General features: G+C 40.9%; 1 protein-coding gene across 1 annotated transcript in view; it reads left to right on the forward strand.

Annotated features, from left to right (window-relative positions):
• Positions 1–2,337: 2,337 nt before the first annotated feature.
• Positions 2,338–5,588, forward strand: part of apc2 (APC regulator of WNT signaling pathway 2) — a 35,238-nt gene continuing 31,987 nt past the window's right edge. Inside the window, exon 1 of the mRNA XM_037697894.1 lies at positions 2,338–2,368. The gene's annotated coding sequence lies outside the window, so the exon portion shown is untranslated. The remainder of the gene's footprint in view (positions 2,369–5,588) is intronic.

Raw genomic sequence — 5,588 nt, forward strand, 5'->3', positions numbered from 1 at the left:
AAAGTAACAAAATGCCAGCTAAAAGTAACAAAATGCCAGCTAAAAGTGGTAAAATTTTGGTTAAAATCTAGAAGTAAATGTCAAGCTAAAATATTTAGATGAAAATCAAAAGTTGTACAATTTTAGTCTAACAAGGTTAAGTCAGGTCCTCTGGATGATTCTTCTTGTAGAAACGTTTCGTCTTTTATCCAAAGGACTTCTTCAGTCTGAGGAGCTGTATTCAGCTCAGTCTCTTAAATAGCACCTTCTCAGAGTGGATCAACCAGTTTTGCTGCTGACAACCAGAACCAGCTGATCACATGCTCAAGAAGGACCATCAGCCTAACAATGGATCATTAGCACACTGATGGCTGTTTACTACTCACAGAGGGCTGAGTGATACTAGCAATCACAGCATTGTAAGAGGGGGACAGTTGAACCAGGAGGCTCCACCCCTGTTTAATGATGGACGGTTTCTTTTCACAAAGATGGCCTCCTTTACTCCTCTCTCAAACCATCGTTCCTCTCTGTCCAGGATGTGAACATCTTCATCCCTAAAAGAGTGACCGCTGGCCTGGAGATGAGTGTAGACCTCAGAGTCCTGGCCTGATGATGTTGATCTTCTGTGCTGGTCCATCCTTTTGGCCAGTGGCTGTTTAGTTTCCCCGATGTAAGACTGATCACCCTCCTGACACTGAACAGCATACACAACATTACTCTGTTTGTGCCGGGGGACTGGATCTTTGGGATGAACCAGTCTTTAATGTATTTTGGGGTTTAAAAGCCACTGGGACGTTATGTTTAGAAAATAAACGTCTCAGTTTCTCTGATACTCCCTCAACATATGGAATGACCACTGGTCTGGGTCTGGGTTCCTCCTTTTCACCTGATGGCTGACTGGAGTCCTGTTTGGGTTTCTGCTTTCAGGAAGGCCCAGTTAGGATATCCACATTGCTCTAGAGCCTGTCTTGTGTGGGATTTCTCCTTCTGCCTGGCTCCTGAGCTAGTGGGGACGCTGTCTGCTCTGTGGTACAGAGTCCTGATGACTCCTAACTTGTGCTCCAAAGGGTGATGGGAGTCAAACTGCAAATACTGGTCTGTGTGGGTGGGTTTGCGGTACACCTCGGTTTGCAAATGTCCTCTATCAGAGACTGAGACCTCACAGTCCAAGAAAGCCAACCTGCCATTTTTTACATCTTCTCATGTGAACTTGATGTATTTATCCACAGAGTTGATGTGGTCAGTAAAATGTTGGACTTCCTGAGATTTGATTTTAACCCAGGTGTCGTCAACATACCTGAACCAATGACTTGGTGGTGTCCCTGAAAAGGACGTCAAGGCGCTCTTTTCTACCTCCTCCATGTACAGGTTGGCAACAACATCAGACACCACTCTGAGCAGCAGAGTGGTGTCTGATTTTAATCTTAACCTCCTGAGACCTGAGCTCTGGTTTGCGATACCTTTTTAACATCTCCTGGATATTTGTGATGAAATGGACCTGATTTGTGTATAAATACAGCTTCCTCTTCGAACAGGAAGTTGTATTTTTAAACACTATTGAACAGTATGAAGTAGAAGGTACTGCAAAGTCAAAATGTACTGTCTCCAGATGTGGACGCAGGGTCTCAGGAGGTTAAACTGACCAGACACCAGATATTTGGAAACATTGTAAGTGACAGAGTTAATCATGCTAACGATTGGTCTTAAAGGTACACCCTGTTTGTGGATTTTAGGTAAACCATCCAGACTAGGTGTGGCCTCCCCTGGGTACAGTCTGTGGTACAGAAAACGGTCAATAGCCTTGTCCTGCTCCAGATGTTTCAGGAAATCTATTAACTTCTTCTTGTAACCACTTCCTGGATCTCTTTGCAGAGGTTCATAAGTGGTTAAGTCACTAAGGAGTGTCATAACTTTCTCATGATAGTGAGTTCAAAATCACCGTGCACCTTCCTTCATCTGCTGGGAGGATGATGATGTTCTGCTGAGGGTGGTGAGGGCGTCCCTCTCTGCTCTGCTGATGCTGCAGGGCAGAAACTTCCCAAAGTGCTCCAGAAAATCGGTTGAACTCATTTACAGCAACGCCCCTTGACCCTGACATCATCATTCGTGGTCATTCGGGTCAAATATTAAATATTTAAATATCAAATGCATCAGGACCAGAAACATGAACACGTGATTTGAACCAAAGCACTTTCAGTAAATAAAACTCTTCATTCAGACTTTTTCTGCAGAATCAAGTCGCACTGATGGTTTTAAAGTTTTAAACCCGTTTTTCTTTTATTTGTTAGAAATGCAGATGGACCTCCTCCCTCCCCCTCTCCTCCCTCCCCCTCCCCACTCCTCCTCCTCCTCCTCCTCAGTGGTGTTCTGCTCTGCTCCGAGTCATGAGGTAAGAACCAAACGTTCCTTGTTTCAACATATTTCTCCTCCTTTTCTCCTTTTCTCCTTTTCCTCTCTCCTTTTTTTTTTTTTAAATGTAAAAATGTAATGATCACATTTATTCAGTCCGGACCGAATTCTTCTATCTGGTTCGGTCCGGTTCCGGCTCACGCCCTGATTATGGATCAAATGAGGCAGATTAGAGGCTGATCATTGATTCGGGATTAGATCGTGTCGTTTTCACCTGAAAGCAGATGTGATGGTTGAAGACCGGTTCGGGTTTGATGGACTGATTTTTAAGTGGGGGATGGAGGTTCTGGCTGTTTCTCCTTCACGCAGAGGAGGAGGTGGAGGAGGTGGAGGAGGATGGAGGAGCTCATGAATCATGGATGTCGTCATGAAAAGCAGCAGCAGCTAGAATGAGGTCAAAACGAGGAGACACAGAACGATCGTCTCTTTCTGCAGCTGCTTCTCTCATTTGGATGACATCATCAAAGCTGCTGGAATTAATCAATAATCTTTGATTTAAAATGTATTTATTGATTTATTTCGGCTGCTTGTCATTTGCAGCCCTGCAGAGGTTGCAGGGATGATTCTGCTGACTGGGCCGACCCTGAAATCTCCTCCAGGTGGATTTCTGCTCCCATTTAGATTTTTTATTTTTATTTTTTATCAGGACTATTTGGAAATAAAGAATCAGTGTTTGATCAGAGGCTTGATTCATCTTAAGATTTAAACTCCAACAAGCTGCACATTCAGACTCTTTTCTGGTGGATACAATTTAAAATGGATTTTTTGAGAAGTTTAACATAATAAGATTACACGAATGATATCAGTATCTATAAAATAAATAGCAGCAAACACTCTTTGCATGTGGAATGCATATCGCCCGCCATCTTGAGGGATGACACTCAGCTACTACCAAGTCTGACAAAACAGTTGAGTTTGCTACGGTTGATATTGTGCTAACAGACAAACACACAACATGATCACCCGCCTCTGCAGTTTTCTCGTGTTGCTGCTCTTTTAGTCGGCCATCAAGTGAAAACTGAATGTGCACACAAAGCCTCATGGAAGAAATGCATGCTGGGAGTTGTTCATTTTGGTGTATTCAGGCCCAAACTGTCTGTTTTTGTTGCTGCGTTTTGGAGAAGCATGTAAAGTTTGGTGATTGGTACCAAACAGAGCGAGCTCCTGTTTTCTGCCTTCACTGACAAATGATGAAAGTTCCTCGTGGTAAAGATTTCCCGTGGCCTTGCTCTGGATTGTTCTGGGAGTTTAGTCTTCACGTTGGGGGGGGGATTAAAGACGAGTCGATGTGCAGAGATGGAGCTGATGGAGAGGCCTGAGGGCGTGGTCGCTGCTCACCAACAGGGTTTCAAAATAAATTTACTGTTAAAGAGAGGGGGGGCCGTAAAATCTGAGAAACTGAAGATAATCCAGTCGACTGGAGTCGTTTTGTCTGTTTTTAAAGAGATGACACATGGGGGGGGGGGGGGTCAGTGTGACAATCTGCTCACGACTGAACAGCAACACAGTTTCATTCCACGTCAGTGAAGATTAACCCACAGAGCTGGGAATCAGGCTGCTGGACCCCCCCCCCCCCAAAATATCTTAAATAAAACATTAAAGCAACAGAATCAAAGGAAGGAGGAGGTTTTTATCATTAAATAATGTTTCTGGAAGGTGTTTTAGCAGAAAAACAAAATTAATCCTGATTTTATTAATGGAAAAGAAGCAGAATCAGTTTTATTTCAAAATCACTACAGTAGCCCAGAAAGGACAAACGAAACACTGGGAAGGAAATATGTGAGCGAACAGGATCCTAAATCAACCAGAAGGAGTTTCCTTTAGCAAATAAAGCCCTGGAGCATCTTTAATTAAAGGAGAAAGAGAATTCAATCCCATAATTCCTTGCAGCAGCCTCATTATAACATCAGATTATGACAACAAAGGAACTGACACTCTGTTTCTAAATAACCCACCTAAGAAATGGCATTTTATTTCAAATATTTAAATTAATTAATATTTTATTATTAAGAGGAATAATAATCTTGTCTCTGGGTTCTGTATCTCGTTCTGCATATTTATAGCTGATAAATATGAATTAATCTGCTCTTTAATCAGACTTTAATCCCTGTCAGATTGTGTTTTGGATGGGTGTCCTGCAGTTTGACTGTTACAGCAGATTAACAGATTAAATGTCTTTGATTTGGAAGAAATTATACAGTTAATTTGTTACGTTGTGCTGCAGGATCATGGGTGTTTCTATCTAAACTGATTCTGAACGTTTCATTTTCTCTGATTTGCTCATGGATTGTGTGATTTCTTTCACTTGTTATTTGTTTGGGATAAAATAATCCACTGATAAAAGTTTATTAAAGAAGATTTCTTCAAGCCTGGTGCAGCTTTGAGAAGTTAAAGTGATACCACCTTCGCCTTGAAGGTTCCTAATTCTGGTGGAACAAAGAAAATGTGATGAGGATGATCTGGTGTGTTGCACAGAACGACGTTAAATCCAGCTGAAGTTTTTCTGTGATGAGTTGAGGTCTGGAAACACACACGTTCTGTTAGTTTTTATTATTTATGATAACTGTTTGGGTTGTAGCTAGGGATGCACGATATTGGATTTTTGGCCGATATCTGATACCAATACTGATATTTTTCCCCCCTAGACCTACTTACATAGACTTCATAACTTTCTCTGCTGTGGAATTAAAACACATTATTCTGCGTGGTCTTTGCCAATTTGTCCTGCGACCAAATGCAGATGCCAAAAAAAGGGGTTGAAAATGATATAACACTATATAAATATAGAATTTATTTTTTAAAACTGTGCCTTTTATATCACTCATTAATTTTGATGGAATGGCCGATGTCTGATATTTAACTTTATCGCTAATATCGGCGGATACCGATACCATGCCGATAATATTGTGAATCCCTATTTGTAGCGTACGACCTGCAGCGATTCATTGTTACACTGATGACACGTTTATTTATCGTGCTGTGTCACCACCAAGCAACGCCCTCAACCAGCCTTCAAAATGTTCAGAGCAGTCAAATAATAATAATTATTATTATTATTAACACTAAAGACAATAATAATAATAATGATAATAATGACAAAGATAATGATAATAATAATAATGATAATGATAATAACAACAATAATAATAATTCTTATTATTATATTAACAATAATGATAATAATAATAATGATAATAATG

The sequence above is a fragment of the Nematolebias whitei genome, chromosome 3 (genome assembly GCF_014905685.2).
Source record: "Nematolebias whitei isolate Nwh7 chromosome 3, NemWhi1, whole genome shotgun sequence".
Lineage (NCBI taxonomy): Eukaryota > Metazoa > Chordata > Actinopteri > Cyprinodontiformes > Rivulidae > Nematolebias > Nematolebias whitei.